This window comes from Pezoporus wallicus, unplaced genomic scaffold, assembly GCF_028554395.1.
Source record: "Pezoporus wallicus isolate ANWC-B61680 ecotype Strahan unplaced genomic scaffold, APGP_CSIRO_Pwel_v1 contig_2595, whole genome shotgun sequence".
NCBI classification, from domain to species: Eukaryota; Metazoa; Chordata; class Aves; order Psittaciformes; family Psittacidae; genus Pezoporus; species Pezoporus wallicus.
The window spans coordinates 487,557-512,961 of NW_026640968.1; the positions used below are offsets into that span (position 1 = coordinate 487,557).

General features: G+C 39.9%; 1 long non-coding RNA gene across 1 annotated transcript; it reads left to right on the top strand.

The window, feature by feature from the left end:
- The first annotated feature begins 1,586 nt into the window (after positions 1 to 1,586).
- Positions 1,587 to 19,659, top strand: LOC130605695 (uncharacterized). Its single transcript, XR_008973763.1, has 4 exons — positions 1,587 to 1,683; positions 2,263 to 2,388; positions 17,673 to 17,811; positions 18,568 to 19,659. It is a non-coding gene; the product is annotated as an uncharacterized LOC130605695 (long non-coding RNA).
- Positions 19,660 to 25,405: the final 5,746 nt, after the last annotated feature.

Genomic DNA, 25,405 nt, shown 5'->3' on the forward strand with positions numbered 1-25,405 from the left:
TATGCATTCCATGGCAAGTCTTCCACAGGTGAAAATCCTTTGTTCCCATTTTTCATGTGATTTATTTGCTTGCATTCTTGTGACTTATTTTGGTCGGAAGGACTGCAGGTGCCTTGCACGTTCATAGATCGAATGGTGATTTGGGGCAGAGTGGAATGAACTTTTGGAGAGTAGGGATGGGCACTCAGGCATGGGCAGGATGGTTCTGTTCCCAATAACAGTGTTAAAACCTGTTCTCTTTACGGGTATGGTTCCATTAACATTCAGGTGATGATTTTGTAATTTTGCGTAGAGATCCTTTGGTGGAAAATGCTGGTACTTATTTATTATGCATATGAAAAATAGAGCACAAAAGGAATAAGGTGCTCATAGGACCCTGCTGTAGATCTGCCAGGCTAATATTACAGCTGCCTTTGCAGGAATGCTATCTTGGTGTATTATCTGTCAGCACCACGCAAACAAAACATTATCACATGGCTACAAAAGTTTGCTTTGTAAGCAGGTTAATCATCATGAAATCATCCATATACGAACTTTTATGTGTCCTTAATTCTTTCTTCAAGTGTTCATACGTGTATGAATGTCTGTGTATCTTTGCCCTTGTGCCAGTCATTTTGAGCACAAACACTGCTGGTAGCAGCACCAGTTGTATCTCAAGAGGCCAATACTGTAATTAGTGAGATTTGAGGCCTAAATACTGAGACAAATTTAAGTTTCTAATATCAGAAATGAAGATCCAGTCTTTGTTCAAAAAGGGGATGAGGGGTGGCAGTAGTTTAAAGCTTCTCAGTCTGACACTGGAAAGGAATTCACAATGTATTTTTAGAGTGTTATAAAAATCTCTTACATAATGCTCATTAATTCTTAGGTTTTAGGGAAGAGCACTGGGCTTTGTGTATAAGAGTGTTGACCGGCTAAGCCACTGAAAGGGGCTGTTTTGGGCTGGTTTGTTGTTTTTTTTCTTTTAACTTCTTGGATACAAAAAGCTGCAAATACTCAATTATTACCGGTTGTTGCTTTTGTTTGGGCGTGCATGAATATTTTTCTGGAAACTCTGTCTTATTTTTGGAAGTCTTTATCGTTTTAAAACATGTTATATCACCCTGACTGAGATACAGGATAGCTACAAACTGGGTGGGGTTTTCTTTTTTTCCCCTCCCTCTTAACTGCAGCTAGTTACGTTATGGATTAACATTCAGGAATATCTGCAGTGAAACATTACTTGTGTAGCTGTGTAAGACTTACTTAAGCAATTTAACTTATATTACAGAATCATGACTTTCCTCGTAGTAATGCATGCAATTACTATATAGTTCTGCCTGTCCTGTTGATTTTCAAAATCATCAATTAGTTTTAACTGCCAGGTCCTCACACAGCTCTTAACAAAGGGCTATTCAGGAAATTAAGTCGGTTAAATGATACTCCCTAATTTAATTCTAGTTATATATAGTTATCGTTGTGTAGCTGTAAGGATTATTTTTTTTTTTTTTAACACGATATCATGGGAAAGAGATGCTTTTGTTTGGTCTTTTTCAACAGACACGTGACCAAGGCAGCTTTGAAGCCTTTCTGAAGAGTCCTTGCTTCTGTAGGATGTTAAATGTGGAGTTTCCAGCTATGCACTTCATTCTACAGACTTATTCACTCTTATGCCATACCAATAAGTAAGAATTGCTCAGATGAGTGCAGTGAGTCCTAAATTGTTATTGGAGAATCTGCATGGGTCGCAAGTGCAAAACAAAAGCTTCATTTATACTTTCTTTTCCAGTTGGGAGAAAATGAAAGTAATTACAGCTCAATGGCAGGGAGGGAGGATCCTTATAGGTCCCTTCTGATTTGAGATATCCTATGAATGCTATGGTTCTGAGGCTCAAAAAAAGGATTATTAATAACCTGTTTGTCACCCAGGTCTCCTGCCAGCAAGGGCTCTCTCTTTCCCTCTGTGGTGCTTTGTTTCTGCAGTTTTCCTGGAAGGAGGCTCTGACACCACAGAGAGCCAGCCCTGCTCTGCAGTGTTTGGTTGCCTGCATTTGCTAAAGGACACTTGTCCTGTGAGATGCAAAGCAGCTCACTGAAGGGAGCTGGGGAGACCTTGCAGCAGGGAAGAGGAACTGCTGTTCTCTGAAGCCACCTGGAAGAATCTGGAATCTGCTGCAGTTCCTGCAGTAGCAGAGTCTGTCCTTGCTTTCTCACTGCCATTCTCCCATGAAACCTATGTTACGGCCCTAGTTCCCACTTGCACTTTCCTTTTTTTCCAGTGAGAACCACAATTTCCTTCTGTCTGTGGAGAGGAAGCAAGGATGCTTTGCAGCCTCTTGTCACCCATTTATTTCATCCACGAAGGAAACAGGGAGAAGCGGAAGATATTCAGCTTAGAAATAATACTTGGTAAGACTAAATCTTCACTGAGCTTATTGCTCTCATTGGCAATATGTTTGCTCACACTTTTAAGTACTCTGGCATCCAGCTTGTGTTCACATGCAATTCAGAATGTCAGAAATCATCTGTAAAGGGCACACAGTGACACACAGTCTTAGTTCATATAATGGAAAAAAACATGTTTATAAGTACTGGTTTTCTCCGCATTTAACTATTTTATTCTCTGGTGTCTTATGTGGTTTCAGATCTTCTTGATATTGTTTCCACCAAACAGGCTTTCACAACATCTTGCTTGCTAGCTCTCACACACAGAAACTCACGTGCTGGCTAAAGGGTGAACTCATGTTGCCTTTCATGTAGAACAGCTCAGATACAGTCTCCCTGTTCTCCCCAGCCATGTATTTTCACTTACAGAACTGGAATTGCTACTCTTCCTTTTGTCAAATTTGCTTGATAATTGGGTAGTGGGTTAAAGTTATGACTGACATACACATAAACACTCGCAGCATGTGGGATTGCCCTCATTTCTTTGGTTGGCATGGATAAAACTGGTCATTTTAAACTGACTGAAACTGTATGTTACCAGACAACCCAGCCTGTGGGAAAAAAAATTAAAAAGCCTCAATTACTAACCATTTGAAGGATAGCTGAAAGTCACCATTGCTGGTTCAGTGATGTGTCACATCATGAATGTGATTCTTTTTGCTGTGTGTGCCAATAACTCGGAAGAAAAACAGCTTGAAAGCTGGAGATACAGGTGTATGCGAGGCCAAATTAGACCCCAATCCTACACAAAACTCCACACGGGCAGATTGATTTGCCTTGGCACTTTCAGCATTTAATGCTATGCTAAAACTGAAAAAAAAACCCTAAAACAAAACACCCACCCCCCCAAAAAAAAAAAAAACCTAAAACCAGCCCACAAAAATCACATTAGCAGAATCAAAATTGCTTTTATTTTCAGGGTCACCACACTCAGCAGTATGTTACAGAAAAAGGATGAACCCAGTATGGAGTTGCTGATAATTCCTGAGTTGGTTTGACATATGCAGAATGCTGTTGACTTCAACAGGCTTATTTAACACATTTGTTTCTTTTGGGTTTAGGATTAGTAAAAAAAGCAATTTTGTGAGGCTGTACTGATAAGGTTGCCTATGTGGACTGTAGGCCTGGAGTTGCAAGGCTTGGGTTGCACAGGCAGAGCAGCAGAAACACTTCTGCTTCAGCCAGGAGTTAACCGTGATTAGGGTAAATAACCTCTTCAGAACTACTCACAGGACTTTTATTAAATGCTGTTCAGGAAAAGGAAAAAAAAAAAAGTTTCCCAAAGCAAGCAGTAGCACTCAAAGATCTGGGAAAATAAATGGCCAAAGCTATCATGCTGTGACAGCTCTGGAAAACCTTTACACAGTTTCATAAAACAAACACATCTGATGTTCTATTCTCTGGGTAGGTCTTTACATTAGAAGTTCATACTTAACACAAAAGGTGAGAAAAAATGGTTCTCTTGCTCCAAATGTTTGCTGAGCACATATTGGTGAATTAAGTATCATTCCAGCGGTGTACCGTATCAGTCAGGCTCTATCAACACATTCAGATGTACAGCAGTTTTGTGGAACTTTTCTGCTGCCTTTGATGTGTGTGACTGAGGGGAGGTGGAGATCATTTCAGCCTGTGCTGTGGGCTTAATATTCAAAGGAGCTACTTTCTCTGGATCTCAAGAATTGTAGAAAATAAAACAATTGTCTGCGGGCTTGCTCTTGTTTTCAAGAAGTATGAAACATTCCAGTGGACTGATAGCTATGTGTTATTTCATTTGCTTTCAACACCAATATTTGAGCTTCTTCTAGTTTTTATGAACTATCTGATGTTTTCATGTTCAGTTAGAAATAGATATATTGAAAACTGTTAAAATTTCACCATTTTGGCCCGGGAACCCAAAGAGAGGGTGGTGATGATTAAAAACACATACCAAATCAAAGTTATGCGGGATCTGACTGATTAGCAGCTGGCCAATAGCAGTGTTGAAAGTAAGAAAGGAAACCACACTTGCTAATACTCCTTCATTAATTTCTACTTATGTATGTTGTGTTTCTCTTAAACGTCCAAGAGATCACAGGTTCATAAAGGAAAAAAAAACAACTTTACAGGAATATAACTCACAGGACCATTCCAAAATTCCAGCATAATAACAAGGAAAATTGATTTAAAGTGCTTCATAGTGTATGAAGCCATGAAAAGTAAGGTAATGCTGTTTATTTCTCACAGAGGCTTTCACTGAACCAAGAGTAGATGGAACTTTCTGGGTTTCAAGCGATACATACTGTGGCAATAAGTTTGTCAGTATCCTTTGGTTTTTCATCAGTAACTGGGAAATACTAAGAACTACACCAAATTCAGTCCCTGTTACAACTGTTACAGGCATTATTACACCAGAGGGACCCAATTACAACTTTTTAATTCTGGGTTCTTTATAGATAAAGCAGGGGTATAGGCAGCACCGAGTGTGCACTTGTTTGGGAGGGAAGCCCTTTGACTCTAAATATCTTCTGTGGTAATAGTGGTGGGGGATTGTGAAGATAACTTGCTACTTAGATTCATCTTTGGTTCAATACCTCTTGGTTCCTATTATGAATAGGTAAAAAGTTAAAATGCAAGCATTCTCTGTAATGTTAACACGTGAATAGTGTTTTAGAGATTTGGTTTGGGTTTGTGCAGCAGATTGTTTTGTGAGACAGAGCCCTTCATAGAAACCAGACTATTTTACTTGTATTCTTTGGCATTTGCATTTATAAAAGCTACTCATGTTTACACACACATACACATGATATTGTTCATGTATATTGTTCATCTGGTAAGGAAGAAATAAAAAAAGAAATTGATACCAGTCTGCATATGCATTCAAAAGCTTAGTGAATTCTCCAAGCTCTGCTGTGGATCAAATTTCATGAATCTGCAATAAAAAAAAAATAATCCTTTTTTACCTTGTCTTTGAGTGTTCTGGGGTGAGTTTGTAAGGTTTGAATTACTAGGTAATCACCAAGAAGTCTCCTTTTCATGAGCCTGCAGCTGGGAAATGGACAATTTAATATTGATGGAAAGAACAAACTCTCCTTCTCCCTTCTTTCCCTTTTCTTCTCTACACTTCTGATTCATCATTTTCTTCTCTAAGGTGCCTATCCTGAAATCGCCTTTGTGGAAGTCCAAAATGAACTACAAAGCAAGAGTAGAGCCCAGTTTTTCAAAATCCCATTTATTGACTTTAGTGAGTGTCATATGACACAAAGTTACGACTATTCAAGAAAGAAAAATCCAGTTCATTGACATATCCACAATTATTATTCAGCTAAGAAACTAACTTTACATGAATCTGCAGGCTTTCCTTTTGAAATATTTATGGAATACTCTGCCATCGCCATGCCAGGGTAAAGTATGGAAGTAATCAGTTCTGGCTTCTAAAAGAAGGAAAATATTAAACCTTCATTGAAAATGAATAGACACAAAGATTGAACTCTAGTAGAAGTAAACAAGTGTCTGTAGTATGGTGCAGACATATGTAGACATGTGGACACCTGTGCTGTCTGCCCAGCATGTCTTTAAAGATGCCATCGTTTAATGGTATTGTCTAGGAAGGTTTCTGGATAACACACCTTCCACTGCTGTTCACTCCTAGATCCATTTTGGCCCTTTCAAACAAGTTGGGCAAGAAGTTGAAGTTTAGCACATGACAATTTTTTAGATTAAGGACATGTTCTGTCTTATTTAAACCAACTGCTGGAAATCCACTGTGATGAATGAGAAAGGACAACCCCAGTGCAGAGTCTCCAGGGACTGCTAGGTCTAAGGCAAACATAAAATTAACCCTCTTCAGGCTTTCTACTCCAAAGGAACTCCGCACTTAAAGGAATGTGAGATTCTGTTTGGAGACTACAGAAGTCATGGGACTGGACTGAACTAAGCGCTCCAAATGGTTTCCCACTTCTCCATTTCTGGATATAAATGAGTAAAAACCTTTGCTGATGACTACTCTGCTGGTTGAGCTGGTTGAGCTACACTTCCCGTGTCTAAGTCTGGTGGGAGCTGAACTGAACAAGCTTTTCTGACGTCTTGCTTTGGCCTGTGAGAGATTTGTTTATGCAGGCAGACTGGTTCTCATGGTTGAAGCCACTTGCTTTCTCCCTGTGTGGTCTTTCTGTCCAATGAAGGGTGGTACTGTGGGTCTGTGAGGAGCATCATGTCATGGTCTGAGCAGCTGGAAGAGGGGAGGTTACAAAACCAAACAAGGGAACAGAGATGCCCTAGGGCTGTATTAGAAATAGTGGCTTCTCCCATCTGTTCTCTCAAATTCTCCATATACTGAGTGCTGGTAGTCTGGCTAGCATGGTAGTTTCCTGGGATATCTGAATGTAAGGGGAATTGTGCTATTTAAAAGATACGTCTTTTATTGTTTTTCGTAACCAAGATCAAAAATGGCCCAGATTCATGATGCTTACCTGACCTGTGGTGGCCTTTTTCCCCTGATGATTTAAAAGTGGACTTGAGAAGCAGAGATGTTTTAATTTCTTCAATTTCTTTTTATTTTTCTTTCATTTTTTCCCCTCTTCATTCTCTTCCACACTTAAAAAAATCCTGCAAATACCCAAAACATTCTTTCAGCAGCATGAGATATGTGCACACCAGTGCCTCCCAAGGTATAGATTTTAGTAAGGAAGGAAGACACGCATTTTTTGTATAACTGTTGCCATTACACAAGAGTACAGGATAGGAAGGCAGTTCTTAAGAAGCTCCTCCCTGGCCTGGAAGGGCATCATGTCCGATTAAGACAACTTACTTAATTCCACACATTGGTAAATGAACAAGGATGGGGAAGGGCATGTATATGAAAGAGGAGGACTTTTTAATCTTGCAAGCTGACCTCAGGGGGTTTGGTTCAGAAACAGACAGGAGTTATATAGAATTCCCATAATACAGCTGGTGCACCCATAACTGCATTGGCTATAATAGGATTTTTTACTGTGCTAGGAATGAAATCAGGCTCTCACTGTTATCTTTCCTTGTGCAGCTGTAAAGAATTTATTTGTGAGTTTTACAATATCCAGAGGTGGTTCCTTTGTACCCTTTTTCAATAAAGTTGAAATGCCAAAAGTTTTTTAGTTTCTTATTACTCTCTTTGCCCAGTACAAAGCCCTTGTAGCAATCCTGAGACTGACACATCTGTCCTATCGTGAACCTTTTCTGAAAGAGACCAATTTCCATGCATAGATGGTCCTTCTAATGCCATTTTTAGTTAGCCCAAATATTGAGTCTTTTCCAGCATCTTGAGTTCAACGAGCTCATGCCAGACTAGTGAGACTTTTATTAACGGTTCTGAACAGTTACGTTATTTTATCAATTCTTGACAAGACTCTGGGTCATACCGCAGATTTTAGGCATTCTGTGTTCAGTGTATTGAAATTTCTTGTGAGCCTGAAGTGTCCCACCTTAGAATGGAAAAAATGTCATACATGAATGTGGGGATAAAAACGTTTCACTAGAAAAGGATACCTCAATTGCCCAGAATACAGAGGAATCAGGGAGCCATTTCATTGCCACATGGTTGCTTGCTTCCTCATCTCTCTTTGGTGAGACTACTTATTTTTAAAGAGTTTGGCTCTGGTTTGTCAGTGCCTTAAGTGGAAGCAGGAGAAGGCACTTGATGTGACTTCCCAAATACTCCACTTTCCATTATCAGTCAGTGGCGGCTCGTGAGAGTCGTTCTGGATTTGATACTGCTGTTTGCGCGTATTCCATCCTGACAGACATAGTCCTTTTTTAAAAAAAAATCTGTCAGTATTAAAGGTAACTTTCATGTTAATGGAAATGACAACTAGCAAAGAAATACACAATAATAAAAAGAGTATATTTTAGGTTATATTTCTTTTTCTTCCTGCATCCTGATTCCTTAAAAATTAATATAATTGATGTTAAGAAATGCACCTTTTTTTCCACTGAGACTTTTTTCACTGTCTTTTATGAATCCCCTTTCACCTCCGTAGGTGCTTGTCATGTCTAGGGAAACAGTAAATTTTAAATTCAGATGCAGCAGGTCTGATGATGTTGTCTATTCACAAGTGAGTTTCCCCTTGAAACGAGGATGGACCAAGCATTGCTGCTAAGGAGTGAGGAAATAACAGACTCCAAATTTCTGGAAGGACATGAGGGAAACTGTGAAGAAAATCTTTTTCTTAACCTTTTATAGTGAATCTACCACACATACAAATATCTTCAACAGCTATTACCCAACAGTCTCCTTCTCATTCAAGAAGTACTTGGACAGATGGAAGTCAAAACAATAGGGGACTAATAAACTGTTTCAAGGTTCCCAAATTAGGTCTGCTTAAAAGTAAAAAATGGATTTATAAATGCTAGCATCCAGTCAGAGTGTTGCCACTGATTTCCATGGTTCTGGCAGTATCTGGCTCCTAGCACAAATACAGATGTTGTGATTTGTTTTCCATCCTTTCTGATGTCAATGTAAACAGTCTTTTGGATGGATTTGGATATTTCTCTGCGTGAATATGAAGCCTAACTCAACAGTATTGTGCTAGTTTATGAGAAGCAGAAGGGGAATGTGACATATTTAGTGACATTGTCCAAGCTATCTGAAACACAGAAAATGTCTTACATAATGAAAAGCATATTAGAGTTTAAAACATGTTACATATTCATTGTCTAAGTGTACACTAGAAGCCAACTGTCTCAAGATTTGAGCTGAAAATGACCAAGCCAAAGCAAAAGGCATAGAAATAGTCAATATGATTTAAACAATTCACTATCTAAATCTTCTGAAGCTATTAGAATGTTTCTTGATGATACTGTCTTTTCTCTGAAGATGCATGAGAGAAGTCAGTTCATATAGGATTGAGTGCAGTACTCTGAGAAGGCAAGATTACCCCATTCTTTCCTATTCTTTTAAGAATAATCTGATGCATTTTTCCCTGAATATATATCTGTATCTTTGCTCTTGTCTTGCAATTATTTGAATTCAGTTATCTGCATTTCCCAAGGAAGTCTTACATACAGGCCCACATTAGCAATAGAGTGTCTGTACAGCTTACAAACTAGTAATAGAATTTGACAGAAGGCCCTTAAGCCCATTTTTTAACCAATTTACTGGAAAATTTTCAGGAGTTATTTTTCAGGAACAGTTAAGACAAACAGATGAATGATAAGTGGGTTTCATATGTAAATCCTGCCTGGTTTGCTCTTCCAGGTGCTGCATTTGGTATGAGAATGCAGGGGTCAGTGTGCCGCACAGCAAGGGATGCTCTAGCATACCACAGGCAGCATACATGCCTTGATTTTGAAGTCCGATCACTCTGTGCTCAGCTAACAACATTGTTTACCACAAAAGGTTCAGCAAAAACTACTGCTAAAATTGCTCAGTGGTCAGTTGTGTTTCTCAAAATTAATTTCCAGGCTGAGCAGCTGCCTGCTGTGAGGAGGTTTATGGTAGGTAGACTGCACAAGATGTCTAAGACCTTGCCAAGACAAGATAACCAAGACCTATTCTAAGCAGCACATTTTAGAATATGCACTTGCTTAGGCACATTATTATTATTCTAAATGTCTTGAAGTTACGTTCTAAGTCTTTGTCACCATAGAAATAATTACACAATTACTTACCAGTTTTTCCAAAGAAGGACTGATTGTGTATCTCGGTACAGATACAGTGGTTCTCCAAGGGATTAAAGAATTATTTGTCTGCAAATAAGATACTGTCTCTTCACTATGCAGGACCTCGCAGGAAAGGAGCAGCTGACAGCCAGGCTGACCAAACACATTTGGGGCTATTGGGTGACAAGAAGCTCTCCATGACCTGGCTTCAGTGTGTGCCTGAGCCCATGTGCTGGGCTGCATCCCCAGAGCGTGAGCAGCAGGTTGAGGGAGGGGATTCTCCCACTCTGCTGTGCTCTGGGGAGAGCCCCCTGCAGTCCTGCATCCAGGCCTGGTGCAACAACACAAGAGGGACATGGAGCTGTTGGAGCAAGTCCAGAGGAGGCCACGGAGATGCTGCAAGGGCTGGAGCAGCTCTGCTCTGGAGACAGGCTGAGAGAGCTGGGATGGTTCAGCCTGAAGAAGAGAAGGATCCTTAAGGGGAGACCTTAGAGCAGCTGCCAGTGCTTGAGGGGGCTCCAAGAAAGCTGGAGAGGGGCTTTGGACAAGGGCCTGTAGGGACAGGACAAGAGGGAATGGCTTTAACCTGACAGCAGGGAGATTGAGATGAGATCTTCGGCAGAAGTTCTTCCCTGTGAGGGTGCTGAGGCCATGGCACAGGTTGCCCAAAGCAGCCGCGGCTATTTATACTACATAAATATATGTATAAAACCATAAATGCTATAACATTAGCATCTGGACATTTTGCTTTGCTTCTCCTCTAAAATTACCTATTTTGTAATTCTTTTTGAGACTGATCCTTCAGAACGTGAAATCACAGCAGAGTATTTTATATAATGGTGCAGTGTCTCTTTTCCTTCCCAAAGAGGAACAAATTGGTCTTAGGGTACTTTGTTGTGGTGGTTTAAACACCTCTGTCTCCTTCATTTAACCTGGTAGATAGTCATCCTTTTAGGGACTCTTACCCCTTTCCCAAAAAGGTGGGCAGGTTTTACTTTTGTCCCCCAGCACTCTTTGAACAGGAGAATCTCAGTCTTTTCCTTCAGATGCCAGCATCACTGATGTCCAGGAAAGTGGCACATGACACCCAGCATGACACCAAGCCCGTCCCACATGGCAGACTGGTTGCATATTTACTGGTGACGTCCGGAGATACAGTTCATAGAACCATGGAATCCCAGACTGGTTGGGTTGGAAGGGACCTTAAAGCTCATCCAGTTCCAACCCCTGCCACAGGAAGGAACGCGTTTCCCTAGACCAGGTTGCTCCAAGCCCCGTCCACCCTGGCCTTGAATACTGCTGGGGATGAGGCAGCCACAGCTTCTCTGGGCAACCTGTGCCAGGGCCTCACCACCCTCACAGTAAAGAACTTAATCCCTATGTCCAACCTGAACTTCCCCTGTTTAATTTTGAATCCATTCCCCTTTTCCTATCACTACAGTCCCTGATGAAGAGTCCCTCTCCAGCACCCTTGTAGGCCCTCTTCAGGTACTGGAAGGCTGCTATGAGGTCTTCCTCAGTTTCATCTTGCAGGAAGCACTACTGAAAGATGCATTGGAGCATCCTGTATGTTTTGACTGTGCAAAAGAGTTTAGCTATATCACCTAGTCAGGGCAGATTTGGCCATGCAAGCTACCAATTTGTTTATTCAACAGTTAATCTTTCTTTAAATAGTGGAAGCTTAAATCTGAAATCCACTGGTTTCCTAGGACCTTTTAAGTCAGCTTTCAAAGGCAGTCTTTTATTGCTGGTTATAAACCCCTTTACAGAAGGAAAACTTTAAGTCTGAATATTAAAGTGTTTAAAGTTTTTAAAGTTCCTTTTTGGATTCTGAACCTATTATTAAAGCAGGATGGAAATGAGTTTGCACTCTGCCTTTTACGCAGAGCATCCGTACTGCCAGAGTCCAAAATGAAGTCACTTTTTTGGATTAGGCGCTGACCGCAGAAGTCTTAGAAATGCCACTTGTAATTAAAAACATTGTGCCTGGATCCTTCTGTCTTTATCGAGCTTAAATGGCCACTGAAAACAATACAAGTTGAGACTGAGTAACAACAGCAAGCTCATGTCCTCTACTTTCTAATATATTTAACTGTTTATGGATGCTTGGAAAGCTTTGTACATTTTGTATGTTTCAACAGTAAAATGGATGCAATTTCCTCTGACTTTGATAGTGATTATAACAGTTAGTGCTCCGTGAGGCCAAGCAGAGCCACCTTTCCTTGTCCCCTTCTCCATCCCATATGAGATTGACTGTCAGCCCTTCAGTGCAGACAAATCTGTTAGCTGTTGTTGCAGATTTCTTTGGTTGGTTGTTTGGGTTTTTTTTTTCAGTTTTATCTGTTGTATTTCTACTAATGCTTTGTCTGCTTTATGGATCAGAGACTTTCATCTAGCTGGCTGGAGGAGCTTAGCACAAGGCAGCCCTGATCCTGCCTGAGCTATCACAATATCAATACTAATTGCACAGCATTTTAATTCATCAAAATGCTATGTGAACTGGATGGGGTATATTCAGGAAAGGATGACTGCAGGCACCTGAACACAGGTTTGGTTGGAACTGAAGCACTAAGCAGAATCCTGTGGTCAAAAATATACCCTTCCAGCTGCTGGCAGCTGTAGGCCCATTGGCTTGTTCCTTTTTGACTCCACATTTGACTCAACACATTCCAGTTGGACATCTCTCAGCCTAACTCTCACTGCACTTTGGAGGGTACACATCTTTCTGTTCAAGTTCCCTCCTCTGCCCCTGGTACATATTCTCAGGATATATAGGAACAGAGCCTTCCAATAATAAAGATCTGGACACATTTTTTCAACACACCACAGGGACAGAAGAGAGCTAGCTGGCAGTTAGGGCCATCTCCCCATCCCTCCAGAAACACATGCCAGATTCCAGGAGGATTAAGTAGAAAAGGTGAATATGGCCATGCAGAGTAGTGATCACAGCATTTACCTTGCTCCCAGGGCACTTTGTTTTGTACTATCCTCCAACACCATCAGGCAAGGAAGAACGTCTCTGTGGGCACAGCTCAAAACTCAAGAGTTCCCCATGTTTGCTGACTGCAGTGTAGAAGTATCTCAAGGTATGTCCCCAGTCAGCAGCTTGGTGGCCATTGAGGTCTCTACACTTCACTCAGCAGCCCCTGGGCTCACAACGGGTCCCAGGCTCCTCTCCTGCCTGGAGATGGAGCTTAAAAGCATTTTGTTTAGTTGTGTTTTGTTTTTTCCCTGGCACAAGAAGGTCTCAGTATCAGTGAATTCTTTGCAATGACATCTTTTCAGAGGGATCCCCATTTCACCATTAAATCATCTGTGCCCAAGTTTAGATTCTTTCTGATGAGGACTCCCAAATGTGCTGAATTTGCATGAAGTTACTTAGTGCACTTAGCTAATGTGTGCACTAAATACACACATTTATTTAGTGCATTTCTCCTCTGTTTTGTGACCACAAAACAGAGGAGAAATGCCAACAGCTCATTAACCCATGTATCCCCCTCCTTTTAACTGTATTCATTGTATCATTTACCAATGCAGCAGAAGTACTACAGCCAACTGTCAGGAGAGGTTTGAGGGTCAAGTATAGCATCCAGGCATCCAGTCCCAGAGCTGCTCAAGTGACTAGGAACTGGGAAATCACCCACTGTCCTGCAGCACACTGATCTATAATGCTTCACAGTTGAGCAGCAACCTTTGTTTTTTGTATTCTTTTCTTAAAATGCATCCACAAATCTGAGTGTCATGCTCCTTACCAAGTTACCCAGCTGCCATATTTATAGGTAGTTCATCAAATCCCAACCTTCAGACAAGAGTAAAGTTGTGGGTAAGAAACTACTAATGATTTCTGATCCAGTGCTGGTCAAAGAGGTTCGCAGATCATCTTCAGTTCCTGACAGCAGTGGTGATGTTTAGAAATACTACAGCCTGCAAGAGGGGTGGAAGGGCTATGAATAGTACTGGTATCATACAGTGCAATTCCGGTTTTGTCAATGAATCAGCAGTATTCAGAGAGCTGTAAATGGTAATTCTTGCTCTGTGCCTGCTGACAGTGCAGGATGGTGTGCTGGGCGTTTGTGGGCACTGTTGAGCCAGAGCTGTGTTGGAAGGCCTCTGGATTGCTGCTATCAGAGCCAGGGTCAAGAAACATTCTTCCGTGAAGTAAAATCCAACATGAACATTGTGGTTAAGGGCTCTGCCTCACCAGTGTAGGTGTGTTCCACTAGATAACAGCTTGGCAAAACAAATGGCAGGTTACCCTGCAAGTTAGGCCCTCTTCTTTTTTTGTTTGTTTGCATCAAGATGGCATGTATGTCAGTCAAAAATGTTTTAACTAAATGTGAAAGTTTGCCTCTTCCCTTTTGGAATGGAGACAGGGCACTAAAAGCAGGGGGTTAACTGAGGCCCTGTGGTCTGTGGGTACATAAGGGAAAGAATCAAGAAGGAATTCTGTACATTATGAACTGGTTTGGTTAATGAAAACTGAATATATTTGACACATATAACATTTTAAATATCTCTTAAAATAGTTTACTGGCAAACTTTTAAAGCCATAGGTATTTCTGCATTGAGCCATGGAACTGTGAAGGAGTTCTCTCATGATGTTCTGCACATAGAAAATGTCAAGAAAGGCAAAAATGGCAGCTTTAGAGATGGGAAAAAATGGAAAACTCCTGCACATGCTGATAATTCCTGATGCATGCACTTATGCTGGCAAACACACGCACGCACACACACTATTTGTGCAAAGCCATTTCATGACAGAGGAGTAGAATAAGATGAAATTAGGAGCAGAACAGACTTTAAATGCAGCAGCTATGAGAGAACAGCGAGAGGAAAATACAGAAAGTCAAGGACACTGCCAGGTATGACACTGAGATACGAGATCATAGAATCATACAGTGGTTAGGGTTAGAAAGGAGCATAAGATCATCAAGTTCCACCCCACCCCATGGGCGGGGACACCTCACAGTAGACCACGGTACCCAAGCCCCTTCCAACCTGGCCTTGAACACTGCCAGGGATGGAGCATTCAGAACTTCTTTGGGCAACTTGTGCCAGTGCCTCACCAGCCCATGCTGTTTTTCCCAAGAAAGCTACCAAAGGTAGCTACCAGCAAAGCTGCCAGCAGCCAACACGTGGTCAAGGGGAAGAACAATCAGATTTCTCTTCCCACAGCTATTAATGTGCAAACAAACACTTCTCAATGGGATAGAAGCATTGCATGTGGCATTGTCACAGGACTAAAGACTGCAGTCTGATGGTTATAGATGTTTACTATCATCAAATGAGAGCTTCAATGAAACCATGCTTCCCTGCACCACATTACCATAAGGGAGTTGAAGAACAAATTGAGATTCACTGATAAATTATGGCTCATATATCCTGCTACAAACACTGCCTTAGCATTTGAAATGCATGACAGAAAACTCCTAAATGATCACTGACCTTCAAACAGAAGGGGGAAGAAAGCCAGACCCAACTTGACAATATCTTCTCTGAAGCAAAAAACCCTGTGTTTAACCGTATTCTCATGAAAGATCATCTGTGCCACAAGAGGATAAATTTGGAGCATTCTCAGTTTCAGAGTGAATATTTTATATAAACACACTAAGCAGTATAGGAAAAATACCGTGCTCTCCACAACAGTAATGCTCAGTGAGCTAAAAACACAGACTGGGCCAGATCTTAGCTATAATTCCCAATGCAACCTATTCTCGAGTACAAAGTCTCCTGAGAGATACCTTACATAACAGGAAATTGTGGATAATAACAGAAAATACATCAAAGCCATTTCAGATATTTCTAACACAAGTAGTATATACTAAATGTTAAGGGGGGGGGGGGAGAACCTAAACCTGCGCATATTAGCATTTAGATTTTTATTTTGTAAGGGTTGGAATATTTCTTCCATGAGCAGGGTTTATAAATTTGCTAGGGTGTGGAGTTCTGACCAGTCTGTTGTATGTTACATTCAGATTGTATGATCTCAACAGGAGAGCACAGAAAGGGAACAGACATAGCCGATCAGAAGCAGTCAGGGAACATTAACTGCATACATGCATAATTTTTAGTACGGTGACCTGATGGAGATTTTGCAAGGATTTCAAAATACTACAGCATACAAGGAACAGGAAGAGTGAAACCTTCAAGCCCTTTTGTGTTTCCATACACATGCTAACAAATACAAAAAGACAGTATTCTAAACAGGTTTTAATTCGTAACAGCCTCTCAGGTTTCAGCAGGGATTTTCAAAAGAGAATAACCGAGTGCTTTGAAAATAGTAGAAGGCTGCAGCAATACATAAAACCAAATTTGATGTTATGTCAATGTATCCCATACCGGAATAACTACATGAACAACAAAATGCAAAAGCAAGGGACCTTCCCAGCCAGTGCTGTGGGTCCATCCATCAGTCTCTGTACCTGGTGTCTGTTCATTTTCTAAGCTACGGAAGTATATTACGCTAACTTAAATGTGCAAAAAGGAGAATTTAAATTTATCAAGCAGGTTTATTTCAACGTTGCACAAGTCTGTTGAATGCTGCGGGCTAACGTAGTCAGAGTGCTAGGTCAGAGTCAGGGATTGTAGATTATGGAGTTTTAAAACACACTGAAATTAACGGAGCACAATCCACAGATCCATGGTTTTATACCAGCCTGTCTCATTCTAAGGTCAAACAAGAAGTTTCCTGACAAGAGCTATAGACCTGTCTCTCTGCTTGCTCTGCTGCTGACTTAGCTGGTTAGCTAAATAACACCTAAAATTCCCCCCCCCCCCAAAAAAAAAATCTACAAATTTAGGTTAAAACCAAAAAAGTTATGGTAACCTAAGTGTCTCTAAGTTTTGCAATAATCCTCCAGTACTTTTTGCATCCCAAAAGGCTCCAGATGTGACCAGCCACTGCAAAATTGCAAGTTGTTTATCAGCATTCAGTGCTGCAAACTGGCACCTGTAATTTCACTCTCACTTTGAACCACCAGAATTAAGATATCCAGAAAACCTTACTAAGACAGGTTTCTGTGTATTAATACATAAGCATTTATAGTAAAATGCCGTGTCTGCCCCCTCAAGATAGGGGCACAGCATCTGATGCTTCCCCCTGCTCAGCTGCACGCATGCAGCATGATCCAAGTGTTTCTCTCTGCTGGGTGTTAAGGGTATCTGTATCAAGGAAAAGGGAGAAAATGGATATAAACCAGTTACTGGCAGTGCTGTTTTTAAACACACTGTTATTTTTACCCCCATCTTTTCTGCCATTTTAAGCCATGAGGATGACAGCAGAGTGATGAGGCTTGCCACTGCCCATCCATGGGCTTGCTGCGGCAGTGCTCGTGCCATATACATACATATGTATATAAATGATGACTAGATCCCACAAACTTCACTTGCACAAATAATTTCTACCACTGATGCTGAATCCCTTTGGAGAGATAATGGGGTCCCCAGCACTTGCAATCACCAACAGATTGCAGAGTGGGGAGAGAGGGTCATGGGGAGCCTGAACGCTTGTGCAGAATTCAAGTATTCCCTGGTTTTGATTGCATTCCCTTCCTGATCTGGTCTGTTGTTTTGGGGAGGAAAGCTTCCTCCTGACTACTTCTTTCTGAAAATGAGTGCCACCTTTTTCATTTTTACAGGTGATGAATTCTGCTGTTGATAGAAGTTACAAAATAAGCCATGCTATACCCTAGGGGCAGATGTATTTTCAGAAAGTCACCTCCTTATTTGTGAGAAGCACCTGCCAATTAATATGCTTAAAAATATCACTGGAGTTATGTAAGAGCTTTAAAAATTCTTCTGCTTCTTGACTCTGCAGCACTTCACCTATTACTTAAAGTAATCAAGCTTTGATGTGCTTTAAGATAAACTCAAAACCAAACAGCCCTAATTTAACATATGCAAGAAATCCTTAAATTCTTCCTCTTGTGCATAATCATTCAAACCTGTCCATGTGGTGTTCAGCCTGATCTTGCACTAATCATCTTGCTGTAAGTGGCAATCTGTATCCCTGATCAGGCTGCCCTCAACCATGGTACTGGTGTTACTGGCCACACCATGAGTCTCCATTAACGATACAAAAGTGTATGTGACACTGTTTGCAGTTTATTGGCATTCAGATGGCAATGGGTGAATGAACTGCAGGCTCAGTGTATCAAATCAGCTGCCCAGGGCCGTTCTGATGTCCAATCATTCTGCTTTTCTAATCATTTTCTAAGATAAGACTTCATGGAAATGACTCTTCAGCAGCAAGTTCCAGCAAAGATCTTCCTTGAAGATAGTTTTGAGGGTGAGAGGAGAATCATTTCATGTGACGTGGTTCTCTACTAGGAGTTACACATACACCCGAGCTGCAGAGAGCATAAGGGCAGAGTAAACTTGCTGGTTTGTGCTGTAAAATGCAGTGTGTAATACAAATATTGAGTCCTTCATAGCTACTCTTTTGTGTACAGTGTGTTTGAAGCAATAAGGGTTTTCTGGCTTAAACTGATGGAAGATACTGAAAGGGATACATGTTATTTTCTTTTTTTTCAGGAACTGATTCAGGGCACTGAAGTTAATGAGAATTTTCCTTCTGTGAGCTTTGGATCAGGCTTTAAGGCTAAGAGTTCGAACTAAATAGAGAAATAAATATCCTGCAGACACACTTTCTCATTCATGACCCATTCAGAGGTTTGTAGGGCTGGACCTCTGGTGCAGGAGGACCTATTTCTGTACTACAGGTACTCCAGGAAAGCACCAATAGCTGGTAAGCGCCTACCCTTTCTGTAGTGTTGCAACTTCAGTAAAACCAAGTACATTCAAGACTGATGACTTGATTCTCTCATCAGAAAGATATGCGAGTAAGAATTGTTGTCTATCTTGTAAAAACAGCGCTACACTTGTACATGCATGTGTAGAGCTGTTAAAGATTTTACAAGATACATGGGAATGTGTGCCTGCTTATCTAAGGAAAGAAGTGAGCTCAACATTAACAACAAAAAAATCCACCCTCTCGCCGAGACCTTGCCTGCCAAGTTTTAGCTGTGTGTTCTCTGTTTGCGGCACATACTCCCACATCCTGCAGTGAGAGGTGAACATACTCTTTAATGTAGAGTGAAGATTTAGGAGCAAATTCTACTTTCATTTACATCATTAAAATCCTAATGAGGCTGTAAATCAGGGTAAGAATATGGTTGAGGTCGATAGGGTTGGATGGATTTAAATGACTGTAGAATTTGTCCATTTTAGGAGGAAATATAAACCAGACTAGCCAGAGAAGAGCTCTGAAACAAATACAAGTGCTGAGAGAAAAAAATTTCACATTCTGAACAGGGTAAGAACAGCCCTCAATTTTGGGTCTGAATGGTTTGCTTCTTACTGAAAAGAGGTAATGGTGAAAAAGTTTCCTGTCCTCAGCTTCAATAGCCAATAACAAATATGTTAAACTGGCCAAACAATAATTTGCAAAAGGTTGAAATGCAGTTTTTTGCTGAAATATCCATGATAGGGTGGTAATTAGAACTATATCTCTGTATGTCAGGGTTTACTGTTTTCTTTCAGCTATTAAAAAAACTTCATGTATTTCCCAAAATATACCAACACAACTGCATTTTCCATGATTCCTAGGTTTGGTTTGTTTGGTTGGGTTTTTTTTTGTCTGTAGGCTTCAGTGTTTCAAATATTACATAATGTGAGATGATCTATCAATACATGCACATTATATTCACTGAGACCTTAAGTTATACACGGACAGGGAATTTGTTCTTGAGCTGAAACTGCAGTACGTTTAATTACACCTAAATGCAATCTGAAGTTGCTTTTTATTCTGTATTATGCCTCAAGAGAAAAAAAAACAAACCCCAAATCAACAAACAAAACAACACCAAAACCACCCTGCAGTTGGTAGTGTTTTCTGCGTATGTAGTTACTGCTTAATAGTTTTGCAGGTAGTGCATGTCTAGGATGGTGGTGTGCACCCAAGCAGCTGCCATTTCGTGAGCTGTTGTATGCTATCAGCCTTTCTTGCTTTCCCTAGCAGGCTTTTATTTTGAGATTAGCAGTTTTCCATTATATTTGAAGTCTTAATTAATGTTGTTTTGTAGTTTTTCACTATAAGAGAGCACAATTCAGAAGCTGAAGAAGGCAGCCCATCTGATATGCCCTGTCCACAGCACTGGTTTAAATGAAAGCCTCCACCAGGCACACAGCCTACGGAGTCAGCCTCTCAGCTGAGCTGCAGCCAACTTGTTTTTGTATTCCTTATAAAGACATGCAGTACTTGCCAGGAAATACAAGAAAATAACATGAACCACTAAAACAGTAGTTGTTTTTATTGGAAATTATTAAAACAAACAGTAATGTAATCATATATAAACTTTAATATTAGCATTCTAGAGCAAAATTATTTCTGATGAGTAGAAGCATAGTATCAAGGACCATTTTGTCTTACAAATAATATTAATATGAGCTGATGCAAGTGGTGAGATTGCCAAATATAATTTTGCTGACACAAGACATGTAATGAGAATCTATGGAATACAGCATATAAACCCATTGTCTTGTGAGCAAAGCTCACATCTTCGAACTGCACAGCAGCAAATCTATGATTCAATTGTGAAGCTCTTTCCTTACAGGCAGCATTAATTCCATACACCACTGATGTTAATTATGTTTCTATGAGAGAGACACAAACCTGATTATTTTTTTCTAAAATGGGAAGGAAGAGGTGGTAAAAATCCAAGACAAGATTCTATGTAAGACTTCAAACCTGCCAAGAGAAGTTGTAGATAAATAATTACATTTAAGCAGACTTAAAAATTGAAATTATTGGATTTTTTTCCTTTGTTATGTATGATCCCAGTTCAAAATTACCTGTTTCCTTTAAAAAATGTGCAGTGCCTGTTTTAATGCATCATTTGGTGTACCTAACAATATCACAACACATCCCAGCATTTGAAATACAGATTTTAAGACTGGCTTATACAGAAGGCAGCACTGAAGGGAATCAGAGTCATAGAACCATTTAGGTTGGAAAAGACCTTTAAGATCATCAAGTCCAACTATAAACCTAATGAAAAGGTCTGAGAATTTATGCTATATTGTTGAAAGTACTTAATACCTAAATTCTTGAGAGCCAAGCAAGTGACCTGCAGTGCCCTCTTGGAAGTTGCTATGTAACCCAGGAGTTAGCAATTCCTAATTAAATGTAAAACCATGTGTGCAGAAACATACTTTCCAATTTAATGCTTTAATAATAAAACATACATTAAAACTAGTAAAGCTTACAGTTAGATTCCTAGTGAAAACATTCAGTCTAAATAACCATTGGATTTTTAAAACATTTGCTTAAAATGTGCTATTGGTGTGAGCAGTCCTCATAGTAAATCTATTAGCCAAAATACTCACTAAAAGCAAACAAAGGAGCACAGACATAACCAAACCAAACTCAACTTTCTGTCTTAGTTTACACTCGTGAGAGCATTTTTTAAAACATGTTTCCAGCTCTTTATGAGTCCCCCTGTGATAGGCACTGAATCTTTCAAAACATCTAAGCACTGTTCTTTACAGAATTGGAAAATACATAAATACACCTTTGCACCCAAACGACAACAAAGGAACTTTTATGGCAATAGAACGATGTAAGGTGGCAAAGTCAAGCACTAAAACAGCCAGGAAGAGCTGGTGTGGCTCTTGCCCATGAAACTTCAGTTTCTACCCATATGCATCACTACCCGTGCTGATGCAATTCTTAAAGGACATGTACTTAGGCTACTTTTTTTGAAAGACCATCTGCTAATTTAGCACATGTAATAAATTTACAGTCTACTGACTTTTTATTCAACCTAATTTTTCTATATGTGGCCACAGCCTTATGTAGAGCATAGTACCTTTTTTGACCCGAACTATTAACTTTCTCCTAGATTTGCCTATGATTGTCATGTTTCTAACATCTAATTTTCAGAATGGCAATGAAAATAATAAGGATGCAAACCGAGGTAAAGAGAAGATGAAAATGAACACATTTTGGTGCCCAGATTGAGAATGTCCATGTTCTTTCTTCTGACCAATTATCATTTTTATTGTTCTGTATGCTCATTTCCATTAAAAGCGTAAACTCTACCTAGCTGTAACCATTGGTACCTGAAACCACACTGCATTTTCAACCCCAACCCCTTTTTTGGCTGCTTTCTATCCTAGAGATGTCAACAGTAGAGAGAAAGGCATAAATTTCCCCCCCCTAAAGTTATCTAAGCTGGTCTGCTTCTGGGTGTACCTGGAGACACATGTCTTGTCAATGCAGGCAGTTTAGCTATCACAGCCCTGTCAAGACCAGCAGTCTAAATATCCCTTCACCTGACTTCACTTGTACATTTAATACATTAGAAATTGGCATGACTGACTGAACCTGTGGTCAAAGCCTCAGGAAGGTGTTCTTAACCACCAGTCTGCCATTTTGTATAGCGTGGAAGACACTAAGGAGACTGTAGTAATACAGGCTGGGATTTTACACACCAAAACCTTCCCATTAACAGTGAGATTTGATGCTGAAAGGTGACAATATTAACGACTTTGATGCCTGAGGAAGGACAGCTGTACTAGCAGGTTGCCTCCTAGTGCCATGCTAAGGTAGTGACTGAGAAGGCAAAACACCAAATCAACAGTATCAATGCAGGTATTTTACAGAGAGTCCCACATTTAATTAATGAGTTAATTTCTTCTTATAAAATTTAATGCCTGCTTTTAAGAGTGGATCATAATTTTGAAGTAAAGAGTAAAAATTATCTTAAATCCATTTAAAAAAAATAAAAAGACTATTTGTCCACCCCCAAAAAGGTTGTTTCTGGTTTCTGTTGTGACCATCATGACTAAGGTTTCTATCAAGAGAAACACGTTGTTTTAAGAAGTTTGTAGCAGGGACATTCTGCATAATTTTTTCTACTTCAAACTTTAATTTAGCTCAATCAACACTTTATCTTTTAGTGTAATAAACTGTTACTGTCTCTTTACACATATCATATATATGATGAAAAAGGAAAAAAAAACAAACTAAACCAAAACCCCAAAATGTTTGTCCTACGTTCTTTTCATTTTCTTATGGGGATGTCTTTTGGAACCACAGCTCCTCCATCTTCTTCCTAGAGATGATATACATAATCTGTACTTCTCCATGCTTGCTTGACAGAAGTAAATAATTTTTTTTAATCTCCCACCCTCCAGATCTTTCAGTAAGAACAGTCAAGTGAATTTCACACCTCATACAATTGCAAAGGAATTACAGCCACATTGACAACACTTAACTCAGTTTGCTTCCAGGGTAATGTATTGCTGGTAAGAAGTAAAATTTACAATCAATAAAATGTATCTTTGAAAACGAAATACAGCAGCGTAAGGGAATATTATCTGTATTTCACTTTAAACATACATATGAGAAAACAGATGACAATCCCCAATGTAGTATCTAGTAGCCGTAGACAAAGGAGACAGAATTGCTTTGTGCATGGCTCAGTGTATTGCGCAGGGATCAAACGCGAATATGTGCACAGATCAAAGGGGGCACAATGCAAGTCATAATCTATCCAACACTCACCTCAGTTTACACAAAGATCCCCCTGACCTGGTGCAGACTTATCTGAAGCACTCCACTTGCCAGCTGTAAGGAGAAAAGCACCGTAAGTTAAAAACATCAAAGTATGCTTCTGCGGTGCCCCACATTACAGAGCCTACTGTGGAAACAGGCTCCTCGTGGAGCCTGTTCAGCTTACGGAGAAGGAGCATGCAGCTCTCCATCAGGAGAGGAGGAAGGAGCCCCGAGGAAAAAAAAAGGCAGGAATGTTATATATTAAAAACCTAAGTGAGGTAACCTGCAGAAACTGCTCAGGTAGCTTCTTTCACTCAATCTGCTCATCTATCAAAATTCCTTTAAGATCTTGTAGAAGTGACACACAATTGTACTTCTTGCACAAACAGCAGCAAAAAGGTCTGAGGATGAGTAACACAGATGAAACAGCACTTTTACAAGCAGTGCAATTACACTCCGGTCTTGTCCTTCACAGATTACGCCTCTTTGCAACTGCAAGAAGCAGTAGGAACCCTGCGTATCCTTGGGAATTAATTTTTATATTTGGAAGGTCTAAACCATCACAGTTTCAGTTTTCAACTGAAAATGGGGAAAGAATTCCTAAGGTTCAGCTGTTTAAAAAACCTTCAATAAAACTGTCAAGAAGAAAAAGTTTTACTTGTTCCCACAGGATTCATTTCCCAAATAAACGCAACATGGCATTTGAATATGTTTATATTGTGACTTCAAGAGTTTTTGTTATGTAGTTGAAATATAATAGTATTCAATAACAGCTGATGCCAGAGTTATTTTTAAAATGGATAATACTGACAGCAGTCAGACATATTACATGCTTAATTTGAATAAGTTTACGATTCACTTGCATTACAGAAATTGTATTTTGCTGTCATTATAAAAATTACATTATTGAAGTACTGCATGATTTTAATACCAAATTATCTTTTCACAGGAAGAAAAAAAAAATAAATCTGTGTGGTCAATTATACTGTATTAAAATCCGAAACACCATTTTCGTATTGAATTGCAAACACTTCTTTGTGCGTTGTTTCTTCTCTGCAGCTTTACCATTTCATCAGATACAACCTCACGGTTGAGTTTTACAGAACAGGTCTGAATTGGAAAAAATAGATTATTAATACTGGGATCTGTTATGCTAAATATATGTGTTAATAATCTGTGTTCTATTATGCTTATCTTCTGTGGGTTTTGGCTAGTTTTCAAGGTCCCAAATATCAATGAGTTTTTTAGTAAGCATGGAGTAGGTTACTATATTAGGGATAGAATGGCTAAATGGGTGAGACCAAGGAAATGCACCGAAAGCTGTTGTCTGTGGAGTTGTAAATAGTTCCCAGCAGACATGTTGCTGCTTACTCTGCTAAGGCTCAATGAAGCCAAAAGCACTGGGCCAAGAGAAGCAGATTGTTTTATTTGCTTGAATTCATGGGTGGCCCTTACTGCTCTAGGTCAGTTATTAATGAGGAAAAGAAGGTTAATGGAAATAGGAGGTGCTGACAGTCAAACATTTATCTTTCTGTGGAACCCATGTAATACCAGATAAAAATAGTACTCATATGCTGATTACAAAGTGAGATGCTTTTCAAACATGTCTGAATTTAACCAGACTTTTTTAGTATGTGATACAAAAAGAGTGTATCTACAATAAATAATAGCAATACACACAATGCATTAATGTGACTGCCTAATTTCTCTAGCTATAATTAAACTCTAGAGATGGCTCAACATCCAGCCTGATGCTGTTTCTGAAAAAGCTACTGTTGCTCTTCTCATACAGGATATCCAAGCTTGAGGGGT